Genomic DNA, 20495 nt, shown 5'->3' with positions numbered 1-20495 from the left:
AATGGGGGTGTAAACGATGAAAGTTGCAAAAGTGCACGTAAACATAGAAGCACCAGTGCGTACTGCTGTTAGCACTGCGCGCACTATGCTTGTTATAGCTGCAAAGCAGTCCGCTGCTTTGGGGTTGTCTAAGCCCTCATTCCCACAGCCGTTTTTCACCCCGTCACGTCACCGTCTTCCGTCATGGGCGGCGTTTTTCGGCCGATTTCTCGCCGGAAATGGTGCGACGGTGACGGGAGGCCGAGCTCTACGTTTCCGTCACGTCAACGTGACGGGACCATGCCCCGCGCTAAACCAGCTAATCAGAAAACAAATTTTTACGGCTAAATTTAGCGAAAAGTGAGCACAAACAATTTTCTTTACTTTTCAGATTTAAAACGCTCAATTCTAGGCTAAACTGATCACTGGGCAGACGACCCTGTAATCTGACTGAGAGCTCCAGTACGAACGCTACTCGTTAACGTCTCCGTCGCGGTTTCTTGACGTGACGGTGCCGTCACGGAGAAGGTGACGGCTGTGTGAATGAGGGCTCTGGGCGATTGGCGTAAGCGACGTTAGAGAGAGCTTTAGCTGACCGTTTCTGAGGGTCCGCTCCGCTCTCGGCGGCCCGCTCAGCACAAACGTGTCACGCATGCGCAATGGCTCCGCCGCTTGCTGTCAAAGCGGAGCGGACCGTCAAAGACGGCCAGCAAAAACTCTGTTACGCGACCTTGTTTGTCAAGCGTAGCCAGTGTTTGACGAAACTATTACTACCTACCGCAGCAAAAACAAGCCAGGCGCAAATACAGTCAGAAACAAAGCGAGTGCAGAGACCGGTATGGTGGCGCCATCTAGGAGTGACGGTGAGCAAACACGTTTCGCTGTTCGCTGCCGACTGAACAGCGCACTAACTTTCGCTTGAACACCTACTCTGGATGCGTCATCGCAGACGTCAAGAAACACAATTTGGCGGGAAAATAAAAATGTTGGCTGCAATTTGCTTAATTTCTCAGGGAATAAAGCATCGCTTGCTACCGGACGAGCGCTTGGGGAACTACAAAACACCAAATCTTTCGAATAAAACATACTTGTATTTTGTCTGCATGGCTTCTTAAAGGTTCCCTCTTTCTTTCTCTATCTCTCTCTCTGGCTTGGGATGGCGTGGTAGAGATTTTTCGTCATGGAGCAATCATCAGGCATCGCCATCAATCGCAATGTATGGTGGTTGCTTCAAATGAGTGATCACGATTCAACAAGCGTTTTTCGTTCCACTGGCACGCATGCGATGATGGGTTCTCAGGGTCTCAAAAAGCACCAGTTTTCAGAGTGCTATTTCTGAGAGGTATATGAGTTGTTTCCGGAGGCAATCGATCCCTTCTCTTACTATATAATAACCAAATGTATATGGAACGCCTCTCGCCCTCGGGAACTGCTACGCATACATGCCATGCCCAACCTTGGCCCTGATGATGCTTGTCTCCTTCCATTTATATAATTCTCTTAGCCGTAGTTTCTTCCTTGTCAGTACCGCTTAGAATCTGCTCTCAGTGAGTCGCTCAGTAGAATCGCTTTCAGTGAGACCGGATCATGCAAACCACACCAGTCTGTTAGAAGCTGCAAGAAACAAAAGCTAAGCTCATCAAAAGTATGGGTATACAGCAAGCAAAGCCAAGCAGAAAACGAAAAATGTCAGCGAGCGCTCTCGGGTCCTCTTTCAGGGGTGCTACGCCGGGCCGACCACGGCACTCAAGTGTGTGGCCCTACTCAGAGGGCCTTGTTATGACGGCGACAGCCACGGCAGGGTGGTGTAGTCACTCGAGGATTTTGCCGGTGGTTTTTCGGGAACTTTGTGGAGGAGTTGAGCTCTCTCTCTGTGCTGTAGCCGCAGTTCGCCGACGGCTTTGTTTGCCCTTGTTTCCCCCATCTGTTTTCGTTCTCCGGCCGGCAAGGCCCATTGCAATGATTCCGGGGCTGTAAGTCGTAAAAGGGCGCCGCTGAAGAAGGTGGTTGTCGGGTACCAAAGAGCCCGCCGCTTTGCATGTATGCGTGCACTCAAAATAGAATGGGTTGTTCGGTGTTTGCACAAACGGGTGTCGCCATGTCGCGTGCCGTAAGCAAGCACCACGTGCCGCGGTCGTGCTAGCACCACTGAGATGAGAATGCCAGCCAGCTTCGGGTTATCATCCTTTTGCCTGCCCCCCCCCACTTCGAATCCTCCTTTTTCTTTCATGGGGAAAGGGGTCGCTTTTAACGTACCTGCCAGTGGGATAATCGAACACTCAAGGCGCCTACATTTAGCGGCTAAGGTATGTTTGCGGGAAGTAACCTACGAGGTGACAGTGAAAAAGCGCACGTCCCTATGCAAGCGCACGTGCCTGCCCCGAGCACTCAGCACTTTCAAGACGTTGATGTGCTTGTCGTCGGTCGCGGCACGTGCCAGCGGAGTACAATATGTGCAGGCGTTTTTCACATTAGGTGGAGAAATTTTGCTGCATCTCTCTTTGTGAGCATCACCCCAAGTACGCAACTTTGGTTGAGAATGTATAGCTTATAAAACTAAGCTGTTAAATTTGTGCATGCCGGCAAAAGCGCCGAGCAGTTGAGGTGCAAGACAAAAAAAAAAAAAAAAAAAAGCCGTTCCACTGAATGTGAAAGCTGTAGGAACTGCAGAGCAGTAATTCGCCATAATGGGCTGTAGCGCCGTTATCGGCTCACCGCTACCACCCGATGCAATTCAAATTTCCCGCCTTCGCAGTGCTCGCGCGCCCCCTGCCTGAAACAGCGTCAACGGGAGTTCTGTTCTTTTAAAGACGATAGTCTTTCTTGGGCTACTTAAACACAGAAATTTTGGTCTGTCTGTGACTCGATTCAGCCACCTAGCCAAAGCAGAACAAGGCCTGCGCAATAGTCTTTTTTAGTCACAGCTAAATCTACCGGTCAGTCCGGTGTAATGTTCATACTTGTCAATATTGTTGAAGAAGAACAAGACATTACGCAAATATAAGACAACAAATTATTACAGAAGTGATATTTGCAGTGTTCCTTTATAAAAAATCATACATGCCTGATTTTTGCGAATTTAATTACTTCATCAACTGCAGAAAAAAAAATCACTCCGCCGTCGCCTGCTGTCGCCCGCGCCACTATAGCTTCTGGCGCCATTTTATGAAATCAACCGGCAACAGTGACGAAAGGTTCCACTAGATAGGTTCCACGTTCTGCTTGGAACGCGCGTGGAGTAGAGTAGGGCAACGTGGTTCTATCAACGTTGAAGTAGGGCACCTCGATTCGCGCGCGTCTCCGCCACGGGTACGGCAGTGTTGGCATCGAGGCACCCAGCCTGGAGCAGTGGAACGCGGTAAATTTAAAATGATTTAAGCAAACCTTAGGCGTCTTTACCTCGGGAGGAGCGCGACGCAAGACGAACAACATGAGATGTGAGCGGGAAAGCGAAGGGAGGCATTTACTTGGTAAAAGTCGATAAAGACTATGGTCTTTTGTCGAAATTCGCAACGAAAGGAGCAGATTCGCGGCCAATTTTTTGTGCTTTCTTTTCCCCCCGCACGTGCCGGCGGTACACTTTTTTTCGCTTGCCACCGTAAAAGCCAATTCCCAACGGGTGTTCCTAACTAAATGATAGCGGGCGCTGCCGGTTAATTACGCATCTTTTGCGTCAAGTGTACCTACAGTTTTCTTTGCGCTACACAGAGGGGCGATGTAGACCAGCGCCAGCGGTTCCGAGTTTCGAACGGTTATGACTGAAAACGGTTTAGCTTTCGAAGCCTCTGGGTTACGCCGTGACGACGGATCGCCGTGTGGCTTTACTTGGGTCCAGCGAGCGAGCTACGACAAGGCGAGCCCCTAAAGTACTCTGCACTTAAAACAGACATACCCGCCGAAGTGATTAGTTAGTTGATTGTAGGGCTTAACGCACCAACGCAACGCGGTGATGAGGTGCGCCGGAGTGGAGGGCTCCGGATTAATTTTGATCACCTGGGGATCTTTAACGTGCGCCGAAATCTCGTACATATGGGCGTTTTTGCTTTTCGCCTCCACCAGAAAAGCGGCCGCCGGGGCCGGGAATCGAACCCGCGTCCTCGTACTCAGCAGCACAACGCCTTAGCCACTGAGTCTCATAGAACACCCCCCCCCCCTTTTTTTTTTTTGTAAAACTAAAGCAGAAATGAAGAATAGGTGACAAACGTCAAATCAGACGACACATATGGTATCAGATCAGATGCAGGTAGGGTGGACAGGCGAGGGCGTGGTGCTCATTTATCCGAACACATCGAAATTATACTCCTGTCCTTCCCCCTCCCCGTGTTTTTAAATGGACGTGATCAAACCCTCCCCCTTAAACTCTGGAAAATTATATAGGTCTGCGCCCATAGCATTCGCCAGCTAAATACATGTCGCCATTGGACTGCGATGTATTGTGTGCGTAGAAATTTAGGTCACTCTGAACAAGCATACGGGCGCAATACCTGTGACATTTTTCCTACTTGCAAGTGGACCCCGAGTAGGCTTGTGATGATGATGATTTTTTTGGCAATCAGTTGTAGTCGGTGTTTACGTGATATTGCTCCAGTTTCACACTACACTGAGCTGGCTGCCGGATATTAACTGCTACAATCTCCTAGTTAAGACTGTAGATGACCAGAGGTTCTCGTGGTATTGTCCGGACGTGGCTAGTATGTTGTGTGATAAACGCATCGCGATGCTGCTACCCGCCTCCCTGACTACTGCGTCGTGCGGTTGAGCTTGTCGTCGGTTAGACCAGGCGGTGGAGTGAATGAATAAATTTTAAGCAACAGCCAAGCACTATCTTTTGGGAGCTTTTTCGCCGCGAGCTGTAGAATGAAAACGGAAATTTCGATTCGTGTCAAAGAAAACAAGTTGGTCTCCCTATAAATTAATCTGTAGCCATTTCGCAGTGAACGATTCTGGTGTATAGCTTCAGCATCGCAGTTTGATTTCCTTCTTGAGAGCAGCCGTGGTTGTCGGGCAAATCCTGTTCCTCTCGTCGAAAGGAGCCCTAATCAAAAGTTGACGCTTCCGATCGACCGGGGACGGCGTCGCTTTGGACGCGGTGGATTTCCTCTTCCAATCCGACTAACGTCGCATCGACACCGTCTGGAGCGAACCCAGCATCCATGAATTTGGGCATCCTTCGCGACATCCGTGGTTGGGCGGGTGCGACACTTGAGCGAAGGGTCTCGACGGTTGACGGCAGTGCGCTTGTTGACGGGTCTCGCCGGCGCCAACAGACGCGGGGAGGCATGTCTGCGTCGTCGCCTGCGCAGAGAAAACTGATCCAGCGGCTGTTCTTGTTTTGCTTCTCATTTCTCCCGTTTCTCTTTTCGCGCCTTTTCGTTTTTGAGCGAACGCTGCGTTGCGTCAGAAGCGTAGCGGGGAAGCCTTCGAGGGGAGGCGCCAGCCAGTTTTAAGCCCTCCCCCAGCCTGGAGGCCCTGCCTTCCACGCCCGCCCGTCGCCGCGCCGAACGTACGCCAAGCGGGCGTCCTCGCGTTATGCCTTTTCGGGTTCGGAGCGCTTGTTTTGTCGGCAGGGGGCGGCCGTTCCGAGAGAGAGTCGCTCTTCCCCTTTTCTGTAACGCAAGCGGCTCTTCGAACATGACGAGCGCTGCGTTGACGATTCCCGAGTTCACGAGGCGTAGTGCCGTCCTCTCGTCGGTGACAGCGACGGCACGTTGTACGATTTTCTAGGCGCCCATTTTTAATTGCACGCCGGGTGATAGTTTTAGCTGTCGCTTATTTCGAGCGAGAAACGAAATCGTCGGAACAGCGCTGCCCCGTGCCCTTCGCCGACGCGCGGTGAGTGAGCCAACGGGAAGTTTGATACCTCTCATTTTCTTCTGCTCAGGACCTTACGGAGTGAAGAGAAAATGTTGAATGAGCCGAAAATAACAGGAAAGTGAAAATCCCCGATAAGTTTCGCCAAGAGCTTGGATCCATCTATATTTTGTTTGTAGTTGGGGGCATAGGCGTGCGCAGAGTTCTCAATTTGGGGGGGCAAAGTCTTACCGCTGCGCCCCCCCCCCCCCCCCCCCCCCCCCCAGAGCAACTCCCGACCTCTTCTCACTGAAGGCCTTGCGGTGCGAACGCAGTGCAAAGAGGGATGGTTATAAAATTTTTATTTCAATGTGATGGAATTGCAACACACACAAAATATTTCTGAGCCGAAATTTTACTTTCATGTGTTACATCGGCAAGGCATGGGGCAAATTTGGCGCCCCCTTCAGATGATTAGGGGGAACGGCCGCCCCCCCCCCCCCCCCCTGCCCCCCCTGTGCGCACGCCTATGGTTGGGGGTATGCTGAACGCGTACGAGGACCGTTATAGTAAACAGAGACGTCCGTAAGTAACCCAGCTGGAGTAAATGGGCATTCGCCTATTATCTGTGCAATTTATGTCGGCGGGAGTTTTTGAGCATGCCAGACAAAGATAACATTAGAGCGACATCATTCGTGTTTACAACTTCCTAGTAAGCTTGAACAAGTGACGTGCAAAATTGTGGAAGGGACGCGCAGCATTGGGATTCTGCAACAGGTTCCCGTGTTCCATGTGAATTAACTATTCGCTTTTAACTAGCATGTTTTGTTCGCAAGCATACTAAATTAAAGCCTTCTCATAATGTGTGTCGTATCTCTGAATAACATACCGTTCGACCTTTATTCACGAACTTATAACTTTTGACGACCTGAAGTCGATACTGTGACTAAGGGCTTTATTTAGGCCTCCGAGAAGCCGTGAAGACAAAATACAACTGGCCTTTGGTGACTTGCCAAACTCAATTCCTGTCCCAAAAGATGTTTGTTTACCAAAAAAAACGTTGAAATATTAAAAATTTTCAAATTTCGCGCTTTACAACGTCAGCTGTGACGTAATGGGGAATACTAAAACAAACTTATCACTGTGTTAACCTCACGTCGCCATTCAAGCGGTTTTATCAAACGGAACTAGAAGCATCACTGCAATCGCACAGTCATCACTGCAATCGCACAGTCAGAGACCCGGCCAGATTGTGGCTGGCGAGTTGTCGCCAGTGCTTCGCCTGTTTTTCTTTTATTTTGCGCTAAAATTGTGATAATTGTTATGGGTTATTACTGCCTTTTCAATGGAGCCAAACTTACAAGACCGGTGCGTGTGTGTGTGTGGGGGGGGGGGGGGGGGGAGTATACAAAAGAATAGATAGAATATGAAGGCAGAAAACAGCAAAAATGAGCCACAAAGCAAGAAAAATAAATAAGTAGCTGAAGAGGGGAATTTATTCAACCTTAAAATAAAAAAAAAGCTCCAGTGTGATGCCGTACTAGATAACTTCCCAATTGTTTTGTTCGTTTTTTTTCCTTGTGCAATTGCAATGAAATTTCACTTTGTTATATGCTCCCACGGTCGCCACGATCAGCCGCAGTGGCTGATCGTGGTGAGAGCTTAAATCGAAGCCGTATATGGTTGGTGCGTACCTTGCGATGCAATTAATTATCCTTATATATAATTTGATTATAGGCGAGTTGGTGGGCTCGAGATTACTCCCTTCTTCTGCTTACGGCAGGGAACTGGACAAATCACAGACACTGACCTATTCCAGACGGCTCTTGGGCTAGTTGGTTGCAATTGCACAAAAACGCAAAACAACGAGAAGAACACGGGTATTAAGACACATTTTTCCCCCTCGCCGCCATCATTGAAAGCATTTGGTAGTTTCGGAGAAGATAAAGGGACACGGGACAACATAAAACTCTGCTTCGTACAAAATCGCACACTGTTTCAGTTTTGCTAATTACGAATAAATGATGAATGTTAGCTCACGGGGGAATTTCGCGCACCTTGCACAGTGGTGCCACTGACAACAGCTCGTGATTGGTGGAATGTCTGAAGCAACCCCAACCAAAGGACGCGTGTAAGCTTGCAGGACAAACTATACTGGCGATTGAAATTAGATATTGTCCCCCTTCTTACACCAGTGAAGATGACGCGACAAACGAAAAGCAGGTCCCACCGCTCACGCAGCTGCAATGCCTGCCGACGTTCTGAAACCGCGTGTTCATGGTCAGAAACGTCACCGAAACTAATCCGAAATATTTTAGAAACTACGCTGTGTCCTGCGGACGCTTGGCGAATGCGGCGCTTGTCCTTGTCGCCAATGGACCGTTCATAGCAAAGCTGAAATCGCTGTTCACATTTTTGCCGAGCCTCCCTCGTCCGCAAAACACGCTTTGCGCTTAAAAAAAAAAAAAAAAAAAAACTGCTTTATAGCAACATCTGCGTAACTGGCGTTGCGAATCGGAGACATTTTCGAACATTTCACCGCTAAGGTACCTTCAACTCACAGCAATAGTTCTGGACGTCTGGGATATCGCCATCAATACGAGAGAGAGAGAGAGAGAGGGAGACTGGCGAGATTAGCCTGGCAAAGGCGCTTTGCAATTGCTACCGCATATGTGCGAAAAAGACAGAAATAAAAAATTTGATTAATGCAATGATGATGATGATACGCACGCTTGCGTAAACTTGTTTGGAGACATTGATCAAGTCGTTTAGGGGCCCTCGCGCATGTCACGAAGTGCGCAGAGTGGGGAAGCGGCCTGCTGCATCTTGAATTGAAAGTGTCTCAGTGTGTATGGTCGCGAAAAATGGCCTCATCGTGTTCTACAATGAGGATACGAACGCAAGTCGTACACAGTTTAACTGCTAAGGCGTATCTGTAACCATGGGAAGTGTTTATCGCACTCGGTACCGTCGACAACTAGCAGTCGCGGTTTTAAGTAACATGACGCCGCCGCTTCACAACCCGTTCCGGCGGTCTCGCTGCCGGTCATGATCAAACAGCTGCGATCATCGGATTGCACCTAACCCACCTTTGTCCCTTTGGATAAAAATGTAGCCATATTCCGTTTCAAGATAGGTAAAAAGTTCGCACTTACGGTGAAATTAAAAATGCGTTAAGTGAACGTGTTGATATGCCCCGTCCCACCTCTAAACCGACCCCAAAGATACCAAGCTATACTTTTATTTACGAAAAGAATGAACAGAATTGAGCTAAGAGAACATTTTACGGTAAAGAAATCACGGGTTTTGGAAAAAATTCAGTGCCCTTCAGCTCTGTGAATCGGGATGACCGGCGATGCTGTGGTGCCCGACATGAGTCTTCTTGGCGGCCAATTGCCGTTTAATTTGTTTCAGGATAGTTCCGGTAAAACAACAGTTGCAGCCGTTTTCTGTAATCATATACCCCTCCGTAAACGGACATGTATTGACAGCAGACTAATACCCCTGTCAAACGTGCCTATTTAAGTGCACTTACACGGAGTGCACTTGGATAAAATGTCATTCGGGAGCAGCTAAACGGCAAACGCGAATGACACTTTACAAGGAACGCACTTTAAGCTGAGTGTGGTCCCCAAACACACTTTACCGGGGCCAGCTCGCCGAGTGAGTAATCTCGTGAACAGAAGTCCGAAAATCGGAAAAATTAACGTAAAACCGCGAGCGTTTAGATGATAATAAGTAACGTTAAAAGTTAATTATAGATATATTGCTTATTTACTTTTACAAAAATTGAAGCAGCGACGAAAAATAAGAAAATAACCTCTTTCTCAACAACGTGCTAGCGCCGCCAGGTGGGTGTTTTGCTCCATGGCAGCCGTTCTCTGCGGCGTTCTCGTAGGTGGTTTCTTGTGGCCCTGTACGCGTGATTGTGTTCGTGTTTCAGCCTATTTCCGTTGTATTCAACGCTTTCAGATAATTTCCCCCGAACAATAATGCAGCTGTCATTCACTGCGCAGTGAATAACAGTGAAGATAAAAGCGCCGGTGTTCAGTCGCCGTCCCGACTCTGTTTTTGTGGTCTTGTGCGATGCGCCGATTGCGATTTTAAACAATTCAAACACAACGAATTGTTTACAATATTCCTCACGTGATAAAGAGGGGGGATTTCAAGTAATTTTGCGTAATATTTACGCCGGCTATCGTCACTGACATCACGGCCAAGGGCACTTTATTTCGTCGTTTAGCAGCGCGCAGCCTAAGTGTCACTTGGGAAGCCCGAGTGCACTCGGCGGAAGTGCACTTAAATAGGCACGTTTGACAGGGGTATAATTCTGTAGCGTTTAGAACTTCACTATGAACTAATTGTAACAAGTTCATTAAACTCAGCGTAATTATAGCATCGTCTCAGCGGCTAATTTCAACGCGATTTGTTTCGGGATAATTTCGATAATACGACAGTTAGAGCCGTTTTCTGTATCATACTCCTTCCGCAGGTTGCCATGCTTCACTGCGCAACACAGTGTGTGGGAAAGCCAGCTTACGAAGAGCAAGCTTGCAATGATGATGATGATGATTTCTATTGGTTTCCCCTTTGTATCGGGGTGATGACATGCCATCTGACCAAAAAGGACTAATATACCTATGTTTTACACTTTTGGTTCAATACTAGCGCTGCTTAGGGCAGGCACAAAAAGCTTATTAGGCACAAAATACTTTTTTTTTCCTGTTACAGGTGGTAACTGTCCTAGGCAATATTCCCCTCTCTGCTTTTCGTCCACCAGCATTCTAATCTTCTTTTCGTCCCCTCGACAGCCTTGAAGTTAACCTCCTCTGTGATACCCTTAAATCCTAGGGCTTCTGAAAGCCCAATATTCCCTTCATGTAGATTTGGATGGATACCCTCACATTCTAACACTATGTGCCGCATAGTTTGTTTCTTTTCCGCAGACCACGCATACCCCATCATTTTGTAAATACTTCCCCACAAAACTCTTAGGTCGCAGGCAACCTGCTCTAGCCTCAAAAAGCAAAGCACTACCCTGGGAATTATCGTAGAAATTTTCCTTTCTGATGTTCATCTTCTCAGCCCTGTACATCTCTAAAGCCGCAACCACATGCAACGTTTTGGTCGCGTCTTGCGGCCGTCTGCGGCGCCTGGCGCCGACGCGGAACGGGCGTTGGAGAGGGCGAGCAACCACATGAGCACTTCTTACACCGTGCACATGAGACGCGCGAAGAGCGCTTCTCCGATCCAAGTTGCCAGACTTACTTTAGTAAAGGCAGCATCGTTCTGTTTAAGTCATTTCTAATAAACTGAAGAATAATCAAAACTTCAATAAACAAAACATGTTAAATTGACGTTCTATTAAATAAAGTTCTAAAGAGCCGCCAAATAAAGAGCCGCCATGTTGCGTGCGGAGGGGGACCGGAAATTGAGGATAGCAACATCCGGCGCAGACGCCGAAAACGGACCGAAAATCTGGGATGCGCAGACACCGGCGCTCCGAGCGCGCTGCTGTGTATTTGGTGGCGCGCGCTGAACGCGCGTCGCCGCGGACGGTCTCCAAACGCGACCAAAACGTCGCATGTGGTTGCGCCTTAACGACGTTTTAGCTTCCATTTTTTCCCTCCATTTATTCGTTTCAATCTGCCTTGCCTCTTTTTTGGTTACCTTGGCTGTTTTGGATTCCCCACTGTTCTTTCCGTATTTCATCGTTAGCCTTCTAGTCTTTCTTAACCACTGCGTGTCCACGCTTTTCAAGTATAGGTACCTAAATACCTTAGCTGCCCACCTTCGTTGATCCATTGCCCTCAACCTCATCTCAAAGCATATTTTACTCTGAGCTTCTCTAACTTCAAACGACGCCCAGCCCATATCTCCCTGAACCGCTTCGTTAGTTGTTTTTCCATGCGCGCCTAAGGCAGCAACAAGGAGGTTGTATACAACCTCCTTGGGCAGCAACGATCTAACTAAAGTCGGCTTCACCCCTTAACACAAATGAATTGCTAAGAAGACATCTTTTCAGGCTCAATTTTATCATTCATGTCGAGGTCCTAGGACCCATTTTGTATTTTTATGATTTTTTTTACCATGCACTGTGAGTGTTGCGCACTGTTTTACGATCCCGTGGATTTGAGTGGGCTCCGCAAGGCGGCGCTACGTTCGCGTGCGATTTTTGTCTACATCGCTATGTTGCCGGAGGTAATCTGGTGGATCCTAGCCGTACACAGCTTCGCCGTAGAATTTCAGAATTGTTGGGTTTCGGACCCGTTCCAAAAGCCACGATTCTACCCATAGCCTACGGAGCCAGAACAACGAAGCCACTTCAGCAGTTGGCAGCATAGAGTTAATACTACTGCAGTTCAAAGTGAGGCGGTAGAGGGTGCTTCGTTCGCAGTACCCACAAGGGAACGGAAGCTCGCTAGGAATGTAATCCCAGCAATTTTCATCATATTTCCCTCAGAAACGCGCTAGATAGCGAACTTTAGCTTGCTCTTTAGTTATTTAGTTTCCCGCATTCGTTTGGTCACAGAGACGGACAGCGTGCCCAAGTCGGTGATTCAGCACAGCAAATTAGTTTCTGTATACAAAAGAATCAGAAGAGATCCATCCGAGGCGGTTTTAGGGGGGTGCGAATCATACACATACCCTGTAGCAGAAGGCTCAAAGGCGTGTGGTTTTTAGTAACTGGATACCGATGATACCTGCTCTTTGCTTGGTTAAAAGAAACGGTTATGTGCTTACATTTTTCAGTTAGTGCGCATGACGTTGCCTTCACGCTGAATACCGTGCACGTGTATGAGCTGCGGCAGTCGTGTTAGTAGATTGGAATGATCTTGCCGATATATAGGTACTTCGTGTGCCAGCATTCTTCTGGCCGGGCGGTGGAATCGGGGAACACAGACAGATAGACGAATTTTTTTTCGTTTAGGTAGCCCGCGGGCGACTGCGCTCTTTTAAAAAAGATGTGCTAGTGTCCTCGCTTTTTTCTCGCTTAGGAACGTCGTTCTTACGTTGCCGGGCGCGATGACGGTTGCGTGCACACGACCCTTGAGTAAAACGTCATGGAAATCATAGGAGAAGTACTTCGACCGTTTTTTTTTCCCCCTCCCCCCCCCTCTCTCTCTCTCTCTCTCTCTCTCTATATATATATATATATATATATATATATATATATCTATCTATCTATCTATCTCTCTCTCTCATTCTCTCTCTCTCTTTCTCTCTCTCTCTTTCTCTCTCTCTTTCTCTTTCTCTCCTTTTTTTTTTTTTTTGAATGAAGACAACCGCTTTGAATTTTGCAATGGTTGTAACGGGAGGAAGGGAAGCTATCCAGCCCAAGCGGCTTGGTTCCTCGGAGCACCAACTTTAACAGACTCATCTTCTATTTCCGTTTTTTTTTTTTTTTAGAATCTCGCGATAAAGTTTCTGCGGCCCTTTTCTTTTTTAATCCGCCGTGACATACAGCGGCAGCCGGTCGCTTTGCCATAATGGATTGCCTTGCGCTCTTATCGAGGATGCGGCAATGTGTCGCCCGCGAAGCCCGCCGGCATCCTTCGGGGGGTCGCACGCGAGATAGCGTAATGGGGTATGGCTGTCCGGCACCAAATTCATCTTTGATGGTAGTCTCTTCAAGGGCCGACCAGCTGCCTCCGCTTACTGTAACCGAATGTGGCCAGTAGAACAACATACTCTCTTTATTTCTCCGCATAATTGGTTCCGGAAACGAAGGCTATAGTGCCGAAATCTGCGCCTGTTAATTTCGCTACGGTACAGACATCACAGAAGTTATATTTGGGTTCGAAACCCTCCATGCATAAATAGAAATCTTAACTTCAATGGGAATCGTCGGTGCGGGCAAATATATTTTTTGTCAGAATTCTCTCGCCTCCCCCCTTCATCCCCTTCTCCTTCTTCTTAGATTATTATTATTATTATTATTATTATTATTATTATTATTATTATTATTATTATTATTATTATTATTATTATTATTATTATTATTATTATTATTATTAAAGGCACCGCTAACGGCAGTGTGCCTTTTCTGAAAAGTCTTCCTTCCCTTCGGTGTCGACGAATGCGAGCTGATATTATCTTTCTTTATAAACTTCTTCATGGGGATATTTTGTGTGACGACTTGGTTACACTTATCAATGTCAACTTGCCGAACAAACTTTTCCGAACATTTCGAACTTTTAGAACAGATGCTTTAAGTAGAAGACGCTCGTCCATCTGCAGAATACAATGTGCATATAATGAATATTCTGATCGTCTTGATATATTTCAGAGCTCTTTTTCTTTGTTCTCAAACGACTTGAAAACTGTTGTAGCTTAAGTGCCTTTAGTCATTGCAAATTTATGTGCTGTATTTATTTTAGGCAAATCATGTTCTTGTTTGTTTGTTTTTCACATTTCCTGGTTTTGCGTTGCTTGAATTTCTGTAGGTTTGAGTGCCAGTGCTTGTAATGCTGAACTTCTTTCAAAGTTGAAACTTCCGAACATTTTGTTATAAAACCTTCGTGTTATGCGTATAACTTATCGCTGTCATGTTCAGTGAGTATTTCCTGTTTTTCACGTGCCTTGAACATTTCGCTGTCCGAGTGTCATGGCTTGCAACGCTAGGTCTCCTGTTTCTTTTCTTTGCTTTGCTTTTTTTCTTTTTTTTTGCTGTTTTGCTTTCTGAGATTACTGTAACTATCTTTACTTTATTGTTTCTTTCATGCATACAGTTTTGTGTGTTGTGTTGTCTTGATTTTAGTTTGTTTTTATGTACGATTTGTATATGGTGTACCAGTACCAAGACCCTAGGGTTGTTCCTGGGCACCGAAAATAAAGGTTGATTGATTGATTGATTGATTGATTGATTATTATTATTATTATTATTATTATTATTCACCATCAGCCTATGTAGGTCTACTTCAGGACGAATACGTCTTCCATTGACCTCCAACCGCTCCTGACCAGCGCTTCTCGAGTCCAATCTCTGCCACCGAATTTCCGTACTTTGTCCGTCCATCGAGTTATTGGCCTTCCCCTTCTTCTAGACCCATCATCTCTTGGTATCCACTCGGTTACCCTACGTGGCCACCGGTTGTCGGTTCGTCTCGCTACATGACTGGCCCAAGTCCATTTTTTTCTTTACTTGAACTATGGTATCACCTAGTCGAGTTTGTTCCAGGACTCTCGTTTCCTGTCCCCGAGCGTTGCTCCTATCGTCCTTCGTTCCATGGCCCGTTGAGCCGACCCAAGTTTTCCTTGCAATTGTTTAATAAGACGCGACGTTTCTGCTCATATGTCATCACCGGCAGCACGCGTTGGTTGGATAATACTCTTCTCAGCGACGGAGGTAGCTTCTCGTGAGTGATTATTATTACTTAACAACGTGTGGGCTCGAGCTAGTTGGTAATTCATTGTACGAATTTCAAGCACAAAAAATCGAAATCCCCGTTCGTCCCCTGTCTGAATGATTGCGCTTGAAATTCGTACGATTATTGCGATTAGGAGCGGGAGCAAGACCCTGCCCCTCTGCGGCGTTGGCCGACCACTGGGGTTTCTATTTCCGTCAGGCCACGTGTGACAGTGTGTACGGTGTAAACACAGCCGCTCTAAACTTAGCCGGGCTCTCCGAGAAAAGGGGTGTTGGGGAAAACGACCGCTTCGCTAAGCTGTGGTGGCTTGCTGGTTATATTTTTTCCTTCTTGCACTGGTTGTCAGTGTCGGGAAGTTCGGCGAGTTATCTTAAATGCTTTCGGAGGGTGGTTCTGAGCGGCAGATTACTACTTATCTGTTTCCCGGCATCCTGCCGCACCGTTTTCGCCGTTGCGAATGCGAGGGAAGAGAAAGAGCGAGCCGCTCGGTGGAGGAGTCGATAGCTGGCGCAGTTTCTTGAGGTTGCAGGAACTGTGTTTTCATCGCAGGTGTGGTCACGACTTGATGCCCGCGCGGCGCGAGCATTGAGGCGCCCTGTTCACAACCAGGGCGGTAGTGTTGAAAGGAATCGCACGCTGATTGAGAGTCGGAACTGATGGCAGCTGGTTGTTGGACGAGGAATGGGAGACAAACTTAGTAAAACACAGGACAAAAAGTGAACGCTGGTCGCGCTTTCTGTGTCGTGTAGCCTTGACCCGTGCCGTATATTACATGTGATTATAATTTAAAGAATCCATCATTTCGACTTTGTGCTTAGGGTTGAAGAACGTGGGGAAAGGACCATTCAAGGCCGCCTTAATTGAGGGGGCCTGCTAAAGAAACGTCCGTTATCGCAAAACTTTGTTTGCGGCGCTATTGTCGGTGATGTTGTAGTGACATGTAGAGGTGCGGTTACGCACACGTACTGGGAATTGGGTCATATGCCTACGAGAAAAAAGTCAGCTTCCGCAAAGAAATCATTGTTCAGCCCATCTGTAAACATGAATTGAACAGCAGTTTTCCTCAGGTTTCCACTAAACTCAGGGTGTAAATACTGGACTTAGCTCTGTAGCCTTACCTTTTAAGGCTTGGGGAATGCGGGGTAGGGGGACATTTTTCAGAGCGTGGTGATCGCGGTAAATGCAGACGGGAGCTCATGCAATGTTTCCAGCAGTGCTAATTCAGGAGGTTTGCGCAATCTTTCCCTCTCACCCGACTTCTCACCCGACCGTGACCCTAATCGAACTTCAAACAGCGGAGTTGTTCTAACGCTGGCCCCGACGACATGTTTCTGCTGGTATCGTGTCGTGACGCGATACCAGACTGGTCTCTCCAGAGCAGGCTTTTCCGCCGCGCATACACAGCTTCCCAGTACAGAAAAAGAATTTCAAAAATCAATAAGAGGTCTTACGGCCTCAATATTTTGGTCCAAGGCTGCTTATGCAGTAAAAGCTCGTTAATTCGAACTCGGTTAATTCGAACTTCCGGTTAATTCGAACTCACGCCCCGGTACCGACACAGCTCTGTATATTTCAATGGGTGAAAACTCCCGATAATTCGAACTGTGATCCCCTGGTTTCCATCGCTCCTCGCAGAAGTCGGCCCAGAGTGATCACAATGTGTTGCGAATTCCGACCAAATAAAATTTACTAGAGTTGCATAACAACGAAACAAAAACAACAGCTTGGCACGCGCGCTGCGATCCTACAACAGCTTATTTCGCTTCTGCAGAGGGCGCCGCTCCACCGGCGCAGTGATCCGGCGCATGCTATTATTATTTACGAAATCACCTGCCACAAGCGTGTAGTAGCATCTAATTCGCGATAACGAGTCCATTCATTCTAGTGCCCGTCCGCTAATTCGAACTCCGCTGAAATTGAACTATTTTATGGTCCCCTTGGAGTTCGAATTAACGAGCTTTTACTGTATTTCCCCACCAAAAAACAGTGCCTTTTCAGCAATGCAGTTGTGTCTAAAGATGAAGCCGACTTTCAAAAAAGCGGTGTAAGCTTGGTTTTTGTAAGCAGGCTTTTCCACATTGCAGGTAGCGCAGTGAAGCACGACCATATACGGAGGGAGCATGATTACAGAAAATGGATGTAACTGTTCGTTACAGTAGAACAAATCGTATGAGAATTAGTCGCTAAGACGGCGCTAACATTGCGCACAAGAAAGAAGCCGAAGCTAAACGGACTCTTCGTAAAGACAACCCACAGCTCCGGTGTTTCAGCAGATTTCACACTGGGTGGAACTGGGTTTAGCTTTTTGCGGTTCATTCTGCATGCGGTCTTTGAGCCAACGTTGAACCTCGCAGTGGGCCTACTCGTTGTTGCTAACGTCCGTAGCCGTGAAAGGCTCCGGCGCGCGTGCGTGACTCGCGCTGTGCAACAGCCGCGAGGCATGGTGTAACGGCCCCGTACATTTCCCGTTCCGGCGGCATCCGGCGGCGCTGGAGCGGCCGAACGGAGGCGTCGTCAGAAGCAGGAATAGAGAGCGGCCACCGCGCACTCGAAGGGCATCCGGTAAAGTTGCACCACGAGCCGAAGCTCCTCTGTGTCGTTTGCGTGTGCGCCGCGCACGTGGCACACAGAGCGCTCACTTCTTGCCGGCTTTTCTTCGCGCCTCAGACGCGCGTTGTGAGACGAATGCCTTCACTGCCTCTACGTGCGAAAAACCGGCGTTGTTGTCGTTAGGCACAGAAAATGACAGCCGCTGTATCAAGTAAATATCAGGCACACATTTTATTTCGTATGGGAAGTCTCCAGAGATTGGTGTTGCCGCGCAACCTCAGCACGTTCATTGCTAGCGGCTGTCCGAGCGTTAGCCGAGTGCACGCGGCGCTGACGTCATACAACGTGACGACGCGTGAGTAGAACAGACGGGCGCCATCCACGGAGGTCTCTGACGTTGGGAAAGCTGTGGCGCGAAGCGTCACCGGTCTGCCTCTAGTACCGTATTTATCCGAATGTAAGGCGAGTTTTTTACCCTATAATCCGTTGTCTCAAAGTCATACCCCGCCTTATGTTCGAAGCTCGGAAATATACTTTTTCTTTTTTGACTGCACCCTCGCCTTATAATCGAATAAATACGGTATTTCGCGAAAAGACGCGGAAACTAAAACCAAGCAAGAGACGCACACACGATGTAGCAATACGGATGTCCCCGTTGTCTCTTCCGTGTTGTGCCATTCGTTTGCGCGCTCTGTTTTTCCCGATATGATATACCAACTCGTCCAACTTTCCGCCTTCAAGGCCCACAAAGCACGTAAGAAAACCCAAGTGCACCAGGGAATTTCTGGGCCTCTTGCTCATTTCATACGGTCTCGGTATGAAGTTTCGCTGTTGGACTGCCTCTGATACCGTGCGGAGATTGTCCGCAATAGAAGCGAGTATAGAACTAGTTATACAGGAAATGCGACAGCACTGCTAAAGCTACCATTTCGTTTTGAGACACTTCAGCAATAGATTCAAACTGCTCGCAAGAGTCAACGGCCGTGACCAGTGTCACAATGTTCCACGGCCTGGCCCCTTTGTGTGGGAGAACGAATTAACAAGTGTAGTTTAATTGTAAAAACAAAAGATAATTATTGGAATATAAAAAAGCTCGCTCGAATCTACGCTGTGAAGGTGTTTGGAAAGCAAAACTTTGAACGACAGCCACAGCAATTGCCGGGCTAGAGTGGCGGACGCTGCCGCTGTAGCCCGGCCGTGCGACGGCAAAAAGAAACCGGAGAGGAGCGTCTTTCGTAGGGTGCAACAGTGGAACCTAGCGGTCCTGATGAAGCTAGCGCGGGGCTACACCACCGCGCAACACAAGCGCATGTAAGCTTAGTGATTCCCCTTTATACAGATTTAAACTAGTTAGTTTCGTAAGTGTGAGAATTGCGAGAAAGCTGAGGGAACTTTTATAATCGCTATTTATCAGGATCAGTTGCTCTTTTCGCCTTTTTGAAATACCTCTTAAAACACAACCGAATTGGTATTCACCAATTTATAAAACGGAGTCCCATTCGTGGCAAGCAGTGCGCAAAAGGTAGCGTTTCTGTAGCGGCCAGATGTCTGTATTTGGTCTCTACACTTTGTTTTCCCGCCCTGCAAACCAATCTTTAACGTATTTGTGCCGTACAACCACTTAATTCCGTCTGGTCTCCGTCTGGTCCGGGTTACCCAGGAGATGCTGTCGAACAAGTTAAGCCGTGCGAAGGAAGCGCGCTAGGGACGCGAGGCTGCGCCAAAACAGGCCGAAAACAACCGTCGCTAAAGTAGACGACAAAGCCGTGCCGCCGACGTGCCCGGCTGTTGAGCTTGCGCGCGGGGGACGCTGGGTAACCATTCTCCGCGCCATCTACACGGTGCTCCGTGAGTGAAAACCGCCCTCCCCCTCCCCGGCCGCATCGAGAGTTGCTTGTCGCGCACGCAACGAAGGAACCGTTGGCTGGTAGAGGCAGAAAGCTTTGCTTTCAAACACGCCCGAACAACGAAAGAGCCGAACCCTATATGACCGTTGAGGTTAATGTTATTGCGTTCCGTTCCGGGTTGACTGCGCCGCTGCAGTATCCGTGAGGCTGCTGTTTTCGGCAAAGACGGATGCTCAGTGTCACTGCTGAGTCGGCGACGTGGGCGAAGCGTGCGTTGTCAAAGATCTGGTGCGTACGGAGGTGGATTACATGCCGTCCCGAGCTAGTTGCCACGAAAGCCGCACTGAGCAGACGCTGTAGATAAGGGCGCCGGCCGGTCTGGCTCCACGTCAAGAGCCGTCAGCAATTCAGCGCTCTTCGAGAAACATAAGTCCCTCGACTGAACGGTCCGTGGAGCGGTAGGTGCAGGGTTTAGCGGGCCCACGTTGCCATTTCTCATCCGATCCTCCCTTTCGATGCCCTTCTTCTGCTATGCTCAAATTGCGTTCCCGGCAGACGATGCGAGGGTATACCAGGAAGTACTAGTCAAGCCCAAGCACGGAGAGCTCTGGCAATAAATTACAGCCTCCTAACTATCGGGATCTCAGAAGAGGTCTACTGGCTTCCGATGTTGCCAGTCGCTGGGGTTAGCGATATCGATGCGCGCGTGGCGCCCGTCAACAGAAAACTTGCAAGCGTCTGCAGGGAAGAGACAGCGCCTGTTCATGCAACCCGGAAAAAGTCCCTTCCGAGCAGCTCGACTCTTTATTTACATTTAATTACGGATTCTCTTAAAAGAAGCTCGATTGCAAGTTGGAATTGTTTTGCGCAGACAAGCACATTATCGCGAAAGCAACAACAGGAAGGGTTCGTCAAAGACGCTTCCAAATAACCTGTACGCTCGTGATAACCTGTGGCA

The 20495-nt window shown here is 48.1% G+C and overlaps 1 protein-coding gene across 2 annotated transcripts in view; it reads left to right on the top strand.

Annotated features, from left to right (window-relative positions):
• LOC144152228 (uncharacterized) overlaps positions 1 to 20495 on the top strand; it is a 67324-nt gene that overhangs the window by 9364 nt on the left and 37465 nt on the right. Inside the window, exon 1 of one of the 2 annotated variants that reach the window (XM_077683463.1) lies at positions 5555 to 5811. The exons of the other annotated variant lie outside the window; for it this stretch is intronic. The gene's annotated coding sequence lies outside the window, so the exon portion shown is untranslated. Of the gene's footprint in view, positions 1 to 5554; positions 5812 to 20495 lie in introns of those variants that run through there. 2 annotated transcript variants of the gene reach the window in all.

The sequence above is a fragment of the Haemaphysalis longicornis genome, unplaced genomic scaffold (genome assembly GCF_048455015.1).
Source record: "Haemaphysalis longicornis isolate Haplotype H1 unplaced genomic scaffold, Haemaphysalis longicornis Haplotype H1 scaffold_9, whole genome shotgun sequence".
Lineage (NCBI taxonomy): Eukaryota > Metazoa > Arthropoda > Arachnida > Ixodida > Ixodidae > Haemaphysalis > Haemaphysalis longicornis.
Note: the sequence above shows the minus strand (reverse complement) of the source record. Positions and strands in the feature narration are given on the sequence as shown.